Source organism: Pygocentrus nattereri, chromosome 8, assembly GCF_015220715.1.
Source record: "Pygocentrus nattereri isolate fPygNat1 chromosome 8, fPygNat1.pri, whole genome shotgun sequence".
In the NCBI taxonomy this organism is placed as follows: domain Eukaryota; kingdom Metazoa; phylum Chordata; class Actinopteri; order Characiformes; family Serrasalmidae; genus Pygocentrus; species Pygocentrus nattereri.
The window spans coordinates 33,175,252-33,190,874 of NC_051218.1; positions in this window are offsets into that span (position 1 = coordinate 33,175,252).

Genomic DNA, 15,623 nt, shown 5'->3' on the forward strand with positions numbered 1-15,623 from the left:
AAATGTAGAATCTAGAGAATTGGATATTTAAAGTGTAGAGTTCAGACATTTGGAGAAGTTAAAGTGTGGAGTCTAATAGTTTGGTCAAGTTAATGTACAGAGTCCAGTAGCTTGGCCACATTAAACTGTCTAACACCTTGGGCAAGTTAATGTAAACAGTCCAATAGACAGTCGGGTTAATGCCCAGTTCAGTAATTTGGTAAAGAGTAGTAAAGTGTAGAGTGCAGTGGTTTTGACATGTTAAATTGTATAGTTGTCCATTTTTCTCAAGCTGTCACCATCAAATATATTTGACAATCAGAGTTTTTCTGTGCAGAGCACTTCACAAATTTGTCATTCACTGACTCATGTTTTGTAGAAAGAAGATATAATAGCTTTTATTCCTTCATAAGAGAGTGCTTCACATCCTTGACAGTGTAGCTGAAAATGATAGACAGACACACACACACACACACACACACACACACACACACACACACACACATATATATATATATATATATATATATATATATATGCTTGTGCGTGTTCTTTGGGCTCTTTTCAGATTGTAGAAGAGAACAAGGGGAACATTTTAAATGTTAAAATATGTACTGTCATCATGTTAACTCCCAAGTACTCTGCTGAATCATCATGCAGGTGAATTTTTAATGATATTTTCATATCAAGTTTTTTTTGAGTAATCATGACAGTTCTATTTTCTAAACTGGCCTAATGTTGTTGGTAAATAGTCTAAGATTGCACAATCTATCCACTCTTATGCTTTCTGTTTGATTTGATGTTGCTGTTCTTGGTTTGCCTGTCTTTCTCTTTTTTTCTCTCTCACTCTGTCTTCTGCTAAGCTAAATAGACAGAGTCTGCAGAGATTTGCGCTGTTATATGGTGGAAAGAACGGTGTTTTGGTTTGAAAATCAATACTATTTTTTTAAAGAAAATAATAAAAAAAAGACTAACACAGGAAAGCTTGTGTTTGCAGCTTGTGTGGCACTCGTCCGCATTAGCAGAGTGTGATTTGTATTTCAAACAGTTTGAGCACCGTTACTGTGGGGGAGATTTAAAGCAAATGCAGCAATATCGACTGTTTGGCCATTTGCATTAGAAGCAGGCCTGTATTGATATATATGAGGCTGCTGGGTAATGAAGTGCAGTGTGACGCAGTGGCCTTATTCACCCTTTAACTCAGTCTCAGCCAGAAGCTCTAAACCATCACCGCCACACCATCATATTACTGAAATTAAACACTAAATTTGATGTCCTCTTCTTCTGAGAGATGGAGCAGTCCCAGTAAGCTGTGTGTTGTCTGAAGGAGAAAATTTAGTACTAAGTGAATTTGGGCCTGTAAAACTGTCAGCGGAATGGATACACGCTTTCACGGAGTAGCGTGTTGGGCTCTGACCCATCATATATTGTGCGGTGATGGGTGTTAGATTAGCACGGTGCGCCTGAGGAGGTGCAGTTCAGCACTGTTTATCAGTAGGAATGCAGCCAAATTCAGCAGTATTCAACATAGACTGATACATGCAGTACAGGTTAGGCTGCACATAGGCTGACACTCAGCACAATCTAACACTAAACATGGCACAGTAATCACACACATCTACAAATATAACACAGGCTAATACTGAGCACATGCTAACATTCAGCACAGGCCAGCTAGCACTTGACAAAGATTAACACTCCGCTAACACTAGACACAGATTAACAAACAACGTAAGTTAAAACTCATAACTGACTAATGTACATAATGCAGTGTGGCATTGGTTAATCTCAATACAGGCTAACATCAGCACAGGTTAACACTGAACACAGGTTAACTTTCAGCACAGGATAACACTCTACACAGGCTAGCATTCAACACAGGATAACATTCAACACAGGCTAAGACTCAACACAGGTTAACATTCAACACAGGTTTACACTCAACACAGGTTTACACTCAACACAGGTTAACGCTCAGCACAGGCTATCACTTAACACAGGTTAATACTCAGCATTGCTTAATTTATACTGTAATCTGTGGTCAGCCACTCTTTACAGAACTGACTCTGTGTTTTTCTTTCCTTTCTCTGCCGAGCTGATCAGCTGCCCATCCTGTGCGTCTGATGCTGTTGCCTCTTCTGCCTTGATTTCCGCCGCTCACCAGCCTTCTGGACCGGTTTGACCACCACTGAGCTTCTTGCTTTACAGCGCTGTGCAGTCCTCACCCTCAGATCTTTTCCTTTCCCATTTTACTATAATACTTCATACTAATAATGTTTGCTGTCCGGTGTCGACCTTAGGAGGATGGGTTCCCCTTCTGAGTCTTGGTTCCTCTCAAGGTTTCTTCCTCTTTTAGGGAGTTTTTCCTTGCCACCGGCTTGCTCATGGGGGCTCGGACCCGGATTTTCTTTTCTTTTCTTTTCTCTTCTCTCTGTAATACTGATTGTTCTGTAAAGCTGCTTTGTGACAACACCTGTTGTAAAAAGCGCTATATAAATACATTTTGCTTGCTTGCTTGCTTGCTTAAAAATTAATATAGGCTAACACTAAATCCCACTGCTCCACAGTCTAATGCTGGGGTCTTCATACTCCTTTAGCTCATGCTAGGCATTAGACATGGTGCCTATAGGCTCATGTGCAGCTGCTCCAGAGCATCCCATTCAGTGCTCTTCTATGAAGAATATACAAGCTGTGTCAGTAACTGGTCAGTAGCTGAAATCAATCAATTAAAGGGGTGTCTGGATACTTTTGGACATACTGTGTATCTGAATTTGCAAATCGCAGCTTAAATGAGTGCAGAATGCTCTCTGCATATTGGTGGAGTTTTGGCTTGAATTTCAGCTCATATCAAAGCACCACATTAATGCTCTTGCAAAACTACTCTCTCTCTCTCTCTCTCTCTCTCTCTCTCTCTCTCTCTCTCTCTCAACACCCCCCCAACCCCCACCCTGCTCATCATGCAGAACAGCTCAGTCTTTCTTTTCTCATGCATCAGCTTATTCTTTCCTTTCATTTCACGCCGCGTGAACTGACTTCTCTCGTTCTGTGTGCATCCAAACACAGGGGTAGGCTCGAGGGGACAGTGTGGAGCTAAAGCAGGAGAAAAGAACGAGGCTGATCAGCAGAGAAGTTCAAAACTGCCAATACGCAATGAGAACGAAGATTACACAGTGTGTGTGTGTGTGTGTGTGTGTGTGTGTGTGTGTGTGTGTGTGTGTGTGTGTGAGAGAGAAAGAGAGAGAGAGAGAGAGAGAGAGAGAGAGAGAGAGAGAGAGACAGACAACGCGCGCAGGGGGGGCATAGAGAGAGAGACAGAGAGAGATAAAGAGAGAGGGAGAGGGTGCTGTGGAGGATGGGGTTATTTTAAAAAGAGGCATCTGAAATAAGAAAGAAAGGAAAAGATAGAGTAAAAGACAGAGGCTGAGAGAGAGAGAGAGGAGGAGGAGAAAAGATTGATTGAAATCTCCAGAGTTTCATTAGCTGGATGTTGAATCAGGAGATTCGACTCTATCAGGGGAATCACTGAAATCCGGACTAGAGTGAGTGGGGGAGGGGGGTATGAGAATGTATATCTCAGATGCATAATGTTATGGGATGTAAAAGTCTGACCTCATTTGATTCTAATACAATTCTTTATGAAACAATTCAAGGAATCACAAACGCTCGGATTTCACCACAAATCAGTTTACTTTGATTATTTTGATATGAGTCATAATTATTTTTAAATTATGCCAATTGTAGTTAGAGGGATTATTTACACAGTAATGAGCTTTTATTATTATTATTGTTATTATTATTATTATTTGGAAATATTCTGAGACTTTTATTTTTACCCAAAAATAAGCACATACTACATTGAATATATATATATTCAATGTAGTATGTGCTTATATATAATGATGTTTTTCAGTTTTTGACATAATTTGAAAATGCCTGTTACCCTTGTAGTAGAATGTGCAGATACTGTTTTCACTGGACATCAGTGATGAAAATTGGACGCGGTGCTGTTTTCATTCATCTTCACGTTCTAAACAATGTTATAGAATTTTTTAAATTAATAAATAGATTCTGATGAAGCTTTTTTTTTTTGCTTTTTTCAGTGGAACAGGTCTTTCTTTGAAGTCATTTTTGAGTAAATAAGCCAAATGGGATTAGAAATGATTGACTATATACTAAATTACAACACGAGGTTAAAATGTCATATATTCCATTGTATTTGGTTTTAAGTGCAGTTGAATTGCCACTTTCAGATTGATGCATCACATTAGTGCAGTTCTGCTCCCTACAGAGCACACAGAGGTATTAGCTGGAAAGGCCGTGAAAGGAGAACAATTGCACGCTTCTGTCCCGACGCTAGCATGGATCCGCTCTGCTTTGTGCTGCTTTGTGTTTTTGCTAAGCCGGTTGGTCCCGCTGCTGTGTGGGCCTTCACCATCCTCACGCTGAGGTGTCTGTGTGTTTTCATGCTGCTGTTTCATGGGAGCATCTCTGTTTTTAAAGGAAACAAAACGGGTAACATGAGACCAGAGAAAAGCTGCTTTATGAGAGCACAGTATGCTAAATCAGGGCTAATAACCTTCTCTGGACCAGATTACCCGAAAACAATCAGCAGCGCTTCATTTTCAGCTGTTTGCTTATATAACATGCAATGATTATTTCCTTGTTTCAATACCGGTTTTGAAAACCTTGTCCACTTGGACTCGTCAAACCCCAGAACCACCTTAAGGGTTATTCCATTGCTGTATTAGTTGAAGTGAGGGGTGTTGGATGAGCTGTCAGAGGAGCGAAGGGATCGAGCAAACATCAGTGTCGACTTTAGCAGCAGAACTTACCTAGAAATCATTGCAACCTGACACTTTTCTGTTTTCAAATCCCAAAATAACGGCTGACAAACTGGATTGTATTGTTTACAATAGAGATGTTATAAATGAGGAGACAGTCACTGGTTAAAATATGAATGGGGACTCTCGTAATGCTAAACATGGCATCCCACACTTCATTAAAAAGAGTGGGGAAAACTTTCACTTTGTGCAAGCGCAGTAGCCAGAGCAACATACTTTTTTTTCTTTCTTTTTTTTTTTCTGTGTAACTGAGCTAAACGCTACAAACTATTCATGAGGTTTTTGTCAGATTTTATCAGTGATGTCCAATATGGTTTTCAACGGTAATTTGACCCTAATTTAGAGTCTTTCCCCATTCAGAAATGTCTGGTCTTGGAAATAACTGCTGGGTGGCATTGCAATGGTGGCCACCAAGTAAACTGACTTTCCTGTAAGGACTTTGTTCTTAACCTTCAGCAATAAAATACTTTAAATAATTTAACGTTTCAAAACCATAACTTTCAATTTGCTGGGCTTTAAGGCACAAACTGCTCCAACTGTTACACATATCTGTAGATACAGCTTCATAACTTCGCTTAGCTGGCTAGTTAGCATCCTAAAGGCTAAATGGCAAATAATAACCAAAAGAAAGGCACTACAACATGCCTCTAATCTGAGTTTATTGTCAAGCAATGCAATTATTCACACACATTATATATGTAATGTTCAAAGTTCTTAAAATGTTTTGTGTTGCAAAGTTTGCATGGCTAGCCTATCTCACTTAAGTTAACCTGTTGAGGGTGAGTGCATTCTGTTTGAATTACCTGCCCATCACTGGCCCCTCCTCCCCTTCTGCACCAAGTGCACACTTGTATAACATGGGAGTAATGCACATTTGACTGATAAGTCAAGGGCAAGTTAAAAAAGGATTGAAATGGGGCTTAAGCAGCGTTCCACAGTTTCTCATTAGGCTGAATGAATAACTGGCTCTAAATGTAGGTATTGTGATATAAACTGAGTCTGTTCTACAGTTTCCCACTGGGTCAAATTAATAACTGACTCCAAATGTAGGTATTGTGATATAAAATGAGTTTATAAACTACAGTTTCTCATTAGGTTGAACAAGATTTTCTGTAAAACCAATGCAAACTCACAACAGTAGCTATGAAAGAACATAATTGTGGGCAGAGCTTGTATAGTGGAATTCCGTGAACTTTATCAGAACTGCTGTAGAAGTTTGAGTACGGCCTATTCTGGGCCATGGGAAGGACGCTGCACATTTTTGGAGAGAATTTAAGAGTTGGAAAGGTCAGGTCAGTTTGGGAGCGAAGCCTTTAAACGAAGCCTTTTATGGTCATCTCTCAGATGTGCTTTAATGAAAGTCCTGGCCTCTCTCCCAGAGGATTCTGGGTAGAGGCCTCGCTCTGTCTCAGAGGAAAATCCTCGCAGCACTGTCCTTTACTCCTACTGGTCGCCCCTCTGATGGACATTTTGGCTGTAGATGAAACAAACAAAGCCTAATTATTCAGGTGAATGCCACTGGGGTTTGCATTTAGTGCATCGTCTAATGATTAGTTTAGTAGTTAATCATATTCCTACTAAAAAAAACACTCATTTGTAATGATCTTTTAAAACACCTCCTGCTGTAAAACTCATATTGTTAGCGCAGAATAGAAACAGTGTCACCAAACAAAGAAACAAAGTGTCATCAGTGCGAAAATCCATTAGTAGATGTTGCTTTTAAGCAAGACACCCATGGAAAGAGTATCTCAAATTAACTTGATGTATAACTTGGTGTCTGTCCAGGGTGATATTTAAAGCCGTTTATGTCTGAAGCTCACACAGCCAGCAGCCCTGCCAGCCGTGGCATTATCACAGCCCCATCACCAAAACAGGCCAGAGACGAAGCTCCAGCATTTATCCAGAGATACTCAGCTTATTTATGAATGTGCGAAAGAACAGAAGAATGAATGCCTACAGACCTCAGTTCAGTTCCACTTCTTTATCTTCTCCTCCTCAGCAATTGTGATTACTGTGAATATTGTTGCGCCCCACTTATGACTGTGCTACCATGATAGTGCACGGAGTGTGGCTATGCAGAGCGGCCACCCACAGAGGTTCTGAGAGCCACCATACTTGTGGTAAGAAAGACATTTCTTGTAAATAAGTTGTAGTTGGCTTGGTGATGTGGTGGTCTGTGCTGTAGCAGTGTCAATGTCATGCCCTCATAGTACCCTGTAAAGTGTGCTGCACCACCTTTTAAGCATGATTCCAAACCATGGGAAGTGAAAACGGGGAACGTCAAACTGCACAAGGAGTGAACATCACTTTAGAGGATGCTGCAGCACAGTTTACCCATTAGCCATTGCCTGTCTCTTGATGAAGTGTGTTTAACTATGATGCTGCAGGATGTTCCAAATGAAGGCATTTATCAACTGCAGTTCCCTTAACCGATGCCGTGTGCTGAAGTGTGTAGGGAACTTAAGGAGAAAAATAGGAAACATACAGGTACATTTTCTTAGCTTTTTTAGTGAAACACATTTCTACTTTTCAAAATAAAAAAAAGGCCCTGAATAAATTCATTTAGCACTTGCTCGCGGACACCCTCTGGTATTTTGCAGTCATGTTTTTTTTATATATAATGGAGGAAACAGGAAGTTTTGAGATAGAACACTCACTGATGATTTTAGGTGGTCAGAGTCTATAGATAATATTTGGTCTCATATTAAATACAAACTAGCTCAGCAATGCTGAGTGGAAAAATACTGACTCTCTGCAAAAGACTGACTGCAAATTTGCACACAAAGCTTCAACATTTACAGGAATCAAAGGGTAAAGCTCTCCTGTATTAACTTAATGCATCTATTAGTTTAATGATTTGTTCTTAAAACAATGAAAAGCTTAATGTTTTACCTTTTTTAGGCTTGGTCCATTTTTGGCCCAGGAGTGCAAAATGATTCAGAAACTGTACTGTTGTATGATTGTTTCATGGTATCTGCAGTTTCGCTTCACTCTTTTTGCAATTTTAGTGTATTACCTGTAGGGGTGGGTGGAGAGGTGCTCCGACTAGCCTTTGAATCTGATGTTTATCCCTAAAAACCTAAATTAGTTGTTTAAACATCACTGACTTTGTTACGTTTATGTTTCTTTGCTGCCCTCACTAATGGAACTGAACTTTTTAATTTAATAAACAGCTTTGTTTGCTAGCTAGCTAAGTCAGCACTACAGTAGCCTACACTGCTAACTAGTAACTGAAGTGTTTACCCACAATATTTTCCATTGCACTGCAATAAATACTGAATCATTTCTCAAAGCCTTTAGTGCATAATGGAGCAGCAAGAACTGAACTGAGAACAGAACTGAAGACATTATTGTTTTGAAGTTATCAATTCGTTCTGACTGCTTTATCATTCCTCCATTGACATTTAATCACATTGTTGTAAAACAAAAGCAGCATCTCATTCCACTTTATCCTTTGATCCTTTATGAACTATAGAATAATCTGTACCATCATCAGAAACGTTCACCCTGTCTTTCAGCACTGCTCTCAGCTTTTCTCTACAGTACCTTCTCTCCATCAGAATTTGTGGATGACCACACCGAACTCACTCATCCATGTCTTCATGGACCTTGCTTTGTGCACTGATGCACAGACATGTTGGAAGAGGAAGAAGCCGTCCCCAAACTGTTCCCACAAAGTTGGGAGCATGAAATTGCCCAAAATCTCTTGGTCTGCTGAAGCATTACGAATTCCTTTCAGTGGAACTAAGGGGCCGAGCCCAACTCCTGAAAAACAACCCCACACCATAATCCTCCCTCCACCAAACTTTACACTTGGCACAATGCAGTCAGACAAGTACCCTTCTCCTGGCAACCGCCAAATCCATCGGATTACCAGATGGAGAAGCATGATTCGTCACTCCAGAGAACACGTCACTGTTCTAGGGTCCAGTGGCGGCGCTTTACGTCACTGCATTCAACACTTTGCATTGTGCTTGATGATGTACGGCTTGGATGCAGCTACTCGGCCTTGGAAACTCATTCCATGAAGCTCTCTATGCTGTTCTTGAGCTAATCTGAAGACCACATGAAGTTTGGAGGTCTGTAGTGATTGACTCTGCAGAAAGTTGGTGACCTCTGCACACTATGCGCCTCAGCATCCACTGACCCCATGGCCTACCACTTTATGGCTGAGTTGCTGTCGCTCCCAATCGCTTCCATTTTATTATAATACCACTGACAGTTGACTGTGGAATATTTAGTAGCGAGGAAAGAAAAAACATGAAAAGGATGCAAAGTAAGAGGGAAATGAGGTAAAGAGGAAGAGAGAGAGGTGAGAAAGAGAAAAAGGAGAGAGAGTGTGAGAGATAGGGAGACTAAAGCAGATTTTATTACTGAAAAGAGAGAATTGGGAGAGAAGTGTAGAATTTATCCTCTAAGCACAACTACGAGATGCTGAGATGGTAGGTGCTGGTGGGATTAAAGCGATTGTACGAAGGCTCTTTAGTGGTAAGGAAGCCCTGCAGCACCACTTTATAGTCACTTTTGGGAGAAAAACCCTGAACATGATGATGAGATGCTGAAATAGTTTCCTCACTGAGGCACAGAAGAATAAATAAATAAATAAATAAATACATAGTGTATGAGAATGTGAAGTCTTGGAATGTTGGTGTATTTTCAGGTTTAATTAGGGCGATAATGACCGGCGGTGGCGGCAGCTCGGTTTAAAGCCCCGACTTCAGATCCGCCACCTTTTGTACTTGACACTTCTGACGCAAACCCAACCTTCATGCGGTAAGAGAATTCCCAGGTAACGAGCTGCTCAGACGGAGCGCGCAGTCAGAACGGAAAGGAATAATCAGGCGGCGAGCGCGAGGCGAACTCTGCGCAGAATGAAAAAGACGGCGAGGCTGTAATTAGTGTTTTGACAGCGACTGGCGTCCTCGCTCTCAGAGGACAAACAGGATGAAAAACAGAGTTTCAACAAAATTATCTCTGCACAAAAAATGAAGAGGAAAAAATCAGTAAGTGTTTAAAAGGCAAGCGGAGCTTTGGAGGACAGGTGTCCATCCTGATACCTTTAGCAGGCTTGCGTGATTAATCACAGAGTCCAGTAGGTCAACTAACCTAAACATCTGCCCTGAGCACGACCCTCTGCACTCAGATACTCACTCCATTGGTCTGCCTGAGCTAACTGGCCACTTCTGAAGTTGTTCCGGCTCCACCAGTCTAGCTAATCATCTCCTTGGAGCATTTTCTGAAGACTACCTGTAAAGTGTCCTTAGATCTATTCATCTTCTTATGGTCATTCTGATCTGTTTTGTTTTCAGGGTTGTAGCTGAAGTAACGATGATGAGAGCTCTATTAGATCACAGTCAGAGATACAGATCACCTACCAACATGGCAGCAAGGCATTATTAATGACGCTATCAAGTACAATGAATTATGCAACATAATTTAATAATTTTGCCTTAAAACAGCTTCAAAATCATTTTGATGGTACACTGATTTCTAAGAGAGAGAATGGTGTTTCTGACTGTGTTCAGATTGCAGACAAATCAGGTTTGTTTCTCAAATCAGATGTTTTGAGACGAATGTCTATTTGTAGGGGGTTGCCATGGTAATGATGTTCTAGTATGTAGCTACATTGGTGACATGGATTTCAAATGCAGGCAAGACAGAGGTGCATCATCTCACACTCCAAACATTTAAAAATTATCTGGCATAAAAACAAGACTCTTTGTCACACTTCTTAAATCCCAGCACTTCCATCACTTTGGATTTGATGTTGTCATTGTTTGCTGAGTTGTAAGTGATGGATTCAGTTTCAACTTCTCCAGCATCACAGGAATGATCATGAAGCTTCATTGACTGACAGCTTGGTTCATCACCCAGAATGTGTTGGAGCCATTAAAAGGCCATAGTTTGTGTCCTTGGATCCTTTAAACTTTGCTTTTAGGCTTTTAACTGTTTTGCCCCATTTCTTTCAAAACTCTTTCAACACAGAGGGTTTTGGATAAGTCTCTTCTAATTTTGGTGCAGAAACATCACTCCAAATGTTTATGAGGTCTGAGCAGTGCAAAACTATGATGAATGTTGGAATGATGTCTCATGAATTCCACTCTGGCTGTGCAGACTGAGTTGCATTGATGCATATTGGATAAGTATTGGATTTTAGTAGCAAATATGGACTGTCTCAAATGAGTAATTTCCAATTTAATGTCCAATTCAGTGTGTTTCTGCTGTACACACTGTGACACAGTGGCTCCTCCTACAGATGCGGAGTGTAATTTACTTTTACAAGTTAAGTGCCCCCTAATGGACAGGTACACTGTGCGACATCATATTTGGTCTATTCACAGCCTCCGCCATGTCGTCCATGCTGGGAATACCAAGTCAGCATCATCTTATAGCTAGTTAAGTTGTTTGTGTGTGATATGGTGCCATAGAGCGTTGCACAGTTCTTGGAAGAGGTTTCCTAACGCTGCTCTACAGTCACATAGTGCTATAGCAGGCATTCCAGGCCTGCAGTGGCAATGGCAGAAGGCTATGTTCAGGCTGCCAGGCCAAATCTGAATTTTATCATTTCCAGATTGTATCCAGATTGATTTTTGAAAGTCGGCACAGCAGAGAACCACATAAAATACGATTTTTGCAAACTGGATTCAAACCGTATTTGGACATGTTTTATAATGTGATTCCAATCAGACTTTTACAGATGTCTCTCAGTCTGGACACTCTGGCTGCTCAAATTGTACATTAGTGTGTCTTTTGCATCACTTAAAACACAGCAAACAATGACAGTGACTGGTGTTTGTTGGCAGTCATGATTGTTTACCTCTAGATAATTGTGCCATGTGAAGCATTGTTCTTTTTGTGCATGCGGGTCAGTTTAGAAATGTGTGATCTGTTCAGACTAATGTAAAATCACATTTGGGCCACTTTTACCTGCCATGTGAATGTGGTCTAAAAGAGGAGACGCTGCGCCTATATACTGGTGGAGCTTCAGGAAGTGGAGGCCTGGAGGAGTAGGTTAGTAGACCTGCTGTTATTACTGACCGCACAAATAAACAGGTGGATGTTTACCTGTTTTGTATGACATATAATGGAAGAGTGTGCACCTGTACAGAATAATATAACATCCTAATACAGTCTGAGCTCTGTTTATACTCCATATCATCTGCAAATGGAGAGAGAGAGAGAGACAGAGACAGAGAGAGAGGGAGAGCACTTTGCTTCAGTAATGGGATGAATTAGAAATTATTCCATCTCTCCATCCATTTCTCCCCTTCTCTTGCTCTCTCTTACCCCTGTTTTCTCTCTACACGCCCACCTCTCTACCGCTTCATCCATATCTCTTTTTTTCGTCCAATCTGCCCATTTGTCTACTTTCCTATTTATCAATCTCTCACTTTTATCTCTCTATTTTTCTCCTTCCCTCTCCCTGTTCATTCATTCAGCCACCCCCCCCCCCCCCCCCCCCCCTCTCTCTCTCTCTCTCTCTCTCTCTCTCTTTCTCTTCTTTTTACTCTTGTCTGAAATTGGGACCAGAGCAGCTGGTAATTGAAGATCATTGTCTCTGCAGGCCCTCAGGATTTGCAATGCTTTCTCTCCAGAGCTCATCTGTAGGAGCGCCTCGGACGCCCAATTCTGCTCTCTCTCTCTCTCTCCCTCTTTCTCTCTTTCTCTCTTTTGTTTGCTTTTTTCTCCCATAAACTCTGCGAGCCTTCTCGAAATTGGATTTTCATCTAAAAGGAGCGGCCACATTGTGTTTATGCCACCACTCCCATCTTTTCACTCCTATTCTCTCTCTCTCTCTCTCTCTCTCTCTCTCTCTCTCTCTCTCTCTCTCTCACTCTTTCTTTCTCTTTCCCTCTCTTATTTTATCCCTCTGCTTTTCCCACTCTCACTTTCCCCTCTTCTCGCTCTCTCTCCCTCTGTTGCTTCTCTCTCTATCTCTTTATTTTTCTCACTCTTCCAATTATCTTTCTACCTCTTTCTCTCTCTACCTCTCTCGCTCTTTATCCCTCTGATTTTCCACTCTCTCACTTTCCCCTCTCACTTTTCTCACTTTTTTATCTCTTCTTGCTCTTTCTCGCTCTAGTACTATTCTGTCTATTTCTTTTTCTCACTCTTTTTCCCTTATCTTGCTACCTCTCTCTTTTTCTCACTCTCTTTCTCTCTTATTCTCTTTCTTTCTCTCCCTCTATGCTTTCTCTGTCTTGCTTTCCTCTCTCTCTCTCTCTCTCTCTCTCTCTATTTATTCTCTTTTTCTCTCTACCCCTTTCTCTCACATACTTTCCTCTCTCTTTTATCTTTTTTCCCTCTCCTCTCTTCTCTGTAGTATCTTTTTATCTGCTTCTGCTGTTTTTCCTAACTCATTGTGATGTTTTGAATGAGCCTGATGAAACAGTAATAAATGAGGCAACTTACTTCAGTCACACTGAATGTGTTTTTATTCTTATATTCATGTTTCTCTCTCGGTCTGAACAGCTGGGCAGATTATTGTAGTTTTCTGTATTTTTGTAGTAACAGTATGTGATCATAAAAGCTTTAATAATCTAATTAATAATTGTGAGTTACAGAAAAATACCAAACTCTCCTTAATCAGTTACCTAAGAGAGCTGTTTTCCAGAGTTGAGGTTGTTTGTGTGGAGAGTTCAGCACATTTGTGCCTGTGGGAAGGCTGATTTAGAACCTGGCTCTGATCCAGAGAACCAATCCCTAGTTCTTCTGTTCTTCAGAGAACTCTGTGAATTATACTGCACTTTGAATAACATGACTGGTTCACATTTATTTATTTATTTATAGAGGCTCCAAATTAGAGTTCTAAATTAATTACTCTCATGTTTTTGTTTTTAGTGATTATATAATTTCCCAACAGGCTGTGTGGCCAAAAATCTTCTAAAGTGAAAACAATAATTAACAGTTAGAGTTGTTAGCAGGTGCTACTCTGTAAGAACAGGCCACAGCCCAGCCAAAGGAATGTTTGCAAATGACAATAAGCCCCTCCTCCAAAAGGAGCCTGGGATAGTAGGTCTCTTCTCCAAAAACAAGACTGTGATAATAAGCCCCTCAACAAAACAAGCCTGTGACATAGGCCCCTCCTCCAAAACAAGTCTGTAACGATAAGCCCTAGCTACTCCAAATCAAGTTCTTCCAAAACAAGCTTGTGATAAAAAGTCCCTCCCCAAAACAAAAGTGTAATAATAAGCCACTTCCCCAAAACACGCCTGTGATAATAAGCCCGTCCCCAAAACAAACCTGTGTTAATAATCCCCTTCTCCCAAACAAGCATGTGATAATAAGCCCCTCCCCAAAACAAACCTGTAAAAATAAGCCCCTCCCCAAAACAAATCTATAATAATAACCCCCTACTCTCAAACAAGCCTTTGATAATAATCCCCTTCTCCCAAACAAGCATGTGATAATAAGCCCCTCCCCAAAACAAAAGTGTAATAATAAGCCACTTCCCCAAAACAACCATCCATCATAGTTGACCGCTAGTCCAAACAGCAGTTGGGAGAGCAGAGAATCCCAGATGACCCTGTCCCCCGCAACTTCCTCCAGCTCATTCCTGGAGACCCCAAGCCGCTCCCAGGCCAACTTGGAGACATAATCCCTCCAGCAGGTCCTAGGGCGACCCCGGGGTCTTGTCGGCTGTGCCACCGGGAGGCGTCTAGGGGGCATCCGGATCAGATGCCTGAACCACCTCAGCTGGCTCCTCTCAATGCGGAGGAGTAGCGGCTCTACTCTTAGCTCCTTCCGGATGACCGAGCTCCTCACTCTATCGCAGAGCGTGTAGCCCGCCACCTGATGAAGAAAGCTCATTTCCACCGCTTGTATTCGCAATCTCGTTCTTTCGGTCATTACCCACAGCTCATGACCATAGGTGAGGGTTAGGATGTAGATTGACCGGTAAACAGAGAGCTTCGCCTTTTGGCTCAACTCCCTCTTCGCCACTACAGTCCGGTACAGTGACCGCATTACTGCTGCCGCCTGTCCCAGCCTACAGCCGATCTCACAATCCCTCTTCCCGTCACTCGTGAACAAGACCCCAAGATACTTAAACTCCTCCACCTGCGGCAGGTCCTTTCCCCTTACCTGGAGTGGGCATGCCATCCTTTTCCGGGCCAAGACCATGGACTCAGACTTGGAGGTGCTGATCCGCATACCAACCACTTCACGCTCAGCTGCAAACCGCTCCAGCGAGCCTTGGAGGCATCCATGTGATTCCGCGTAGTAATGATTCCCATGAGGGAGGCACGTCTCCCGGATTAAGAAGTTCCTCAAAGTGCTCCTTCCACCGACCGATAATATCCTCATTCAAAGTCAGAGTTTCTCCACCCTTGCCGAATACAGCTTGGGCGCAGCCACCCCGACCCTCCTGAGTCGCAGGACAGTTGTCCAGAACCTCTTTGAGGCTGAACGAAAGGCAGAACTTTTTCCAAGGCCTCACCAAACTCCTCCCATGCCCTGGATTTTGCTTCTCCCACCGTTGCAGCTGCCACCTTTTTTGCCTGTCGGTACCTTTCTGCTGAATCGGGAGTCCTTCGGGCCAACCAGTCCCTAAAGGCCTCTTTCTTCAGCTTGATGGCCTCCCTCACCACTGGTGTCCACCAGGAGGTTCTTGGGTTACCGCCCCGACAGGCACCCACAAGCTTTTGGCCACAGCTACCCCTGGCAGCTTCCACAATGGAGGTTTTGAACAGGGTCCATTCAGACTCCATGTCCCCTACCTCCTCCGGAACGTAAGAAAAGCTCTCCCGGAGATGGGAGTTGAAATCATTCTGAACAGGGGCTTCTGAAAGTCGTTCCCAGCAC